General features: G+C 53.0%; 1 pseudogene; it reads left to right on the forward strand.

Annotated features, from left to right (window-relative positions):
* The first annotated feature begins 22 nt into the window (after positions 1 to 22).
* LOC108507037 lies at positions 23 to 1,514 on the forward strand (annotated as a pseudogene).
* Positions 1,515 to 1,556: the final 42 nt, after the last annotated feature.

Below are 1,556 nucleotides of genomic sequence, written 5' to 3' on the forward strand. Positions count from 1 at the left end.
GGAAAAGGCACAAACATTCCCCATGGGAAAGGGTTCCAAACCCACTCCATGGTGCTTCGAGGAGGAAAGACCCCCCGTGTGCTGGCAAGGTGACTGGAGCTTCAGCCAGAGCTCTGATCTGGTGGTCCATGAGCAGCTTCACAGCAGAGAGAAGCCCTTCACGTGCTTGGAATGTGGGAAGAGCTTCAGCTGGAGGTCCTGATCCGCCACCAGAAGATCCACACTGGGGAACGGCCCTACACATGTGGGGAATGTGGAAAGAGCTTCAGCAAGAGCTCCAGCCTCACGTACCACCAGCGCTTCCACAGTGGGGAATGACCCTACAAGTACTTGGAATGTGGGAAAAGCTTCAGCCAGAGCTCCCACCTCCTCACCCACTGCTGGCTGCACACAGGGGAACAGCCCTACAAGTGCCTGGAATGTGAGAAGAGCTTCAACCGCAGCTTCAGCCTTGTCATCCACCGGCATGTCCACAAACGGCCCTACAAATGTCCTGAGTGTGAGAAGAGGTTCCGGACCAGCTCTGATCTCCTTCTGCATCAACGAATGCACATAGAGCAGAGGCCCTTCCGCTGCACCGACTGTGGGAAGGGCTTTGTCTGCAGCTCTGACCTCATTAAGCACTGGCACATCGACACCGGGGAGAGGCCCTACAGGTGCTTGAAGTGTGGGAAGAGCTTCAACCAGAGCTCTACCTTGACCTCACACCAAAGGACCCACCGGTAAGGGAAGCCATCCGAGTGCCCCAACTGCGGGAAGAGCTTCGTCCTCTGCTCCAACTCCGTCACCCATCGGAGGACCCATGTTGGATGACTCACATTGGGCAGAGACCTGGTGGTCTCTGGAAAGGGGGAGGAGAGATAGGAAAAGGTGGGGCTTTGGACCATCAAAATGAGTTGAGAGGGGCTAGGTCACCAAATCCAAGCAAGGTGAGGGGGGATACCAAGCTGTCGGGGGAGCTGGGGATTGTGAGGATGATGAGGAAGGGGTGAGACAGTGAGGAAAAGAGTTGGAAGAGCAGGCACAGGTGTCCCATGGGGGTCCTGTAGCAGGATGCTCTGCCTGGAATGGGGTAAAACAACACCAGCAAAGCCCTGTTTGAAAACCCCTCAGTGGGAAATTAAGAAGGGCGGGGAGGAGGTTGTCATGCTGTTTTGGGAACTGAACAAAGCTGAAACCAGCCTGACTCATCAATCCCTAAGTTAAACATCCTGAGAGTGAGAGAATATTTGGCAGACCTTATAGAATATCTGGATATAAAGGAACAAACAAGTGACACCACTGAGAACTTCTCCAAAGCTGCTGAGCTGGCATAGCCTGGACACACCTGACTGACAGTCCAGCACTTTATACTAGAAAAACTCAGTCCCAAATTTTAAAGGCAGGGTCTTCTGACCCTTGGGATTGTGTGTGGAGATTCCTGCCTGGAGTGGAGACGCCCCTCAAAGTCACTCCTCAAGGCTAAGCCAAAGAGATTTGCCTACGGTCTTTGGTCTGGGTGAGTGACATCAATCTCTGCTTAATAATTGGTTTTGGTTAAATGCAATGGTTTTGGT

The sequence above is a fragment of the Lepidothrix coronata genome, unplaced genomic scaffold, assembly GCF_001604755.1.
Source record: "Lepidothrix coronata isolate B3197 unplaced genomic scaffold, Lepidothrix_coronata-1.0 Scaffold237, whole genome shotgun sequence".
Classification (NCBI taxonomy): Eukaryota; Metazoa; Chordata; class Aves; order Passeriformes; family Pipridae; genus Lepidothrix; species Lepidothrix coronata.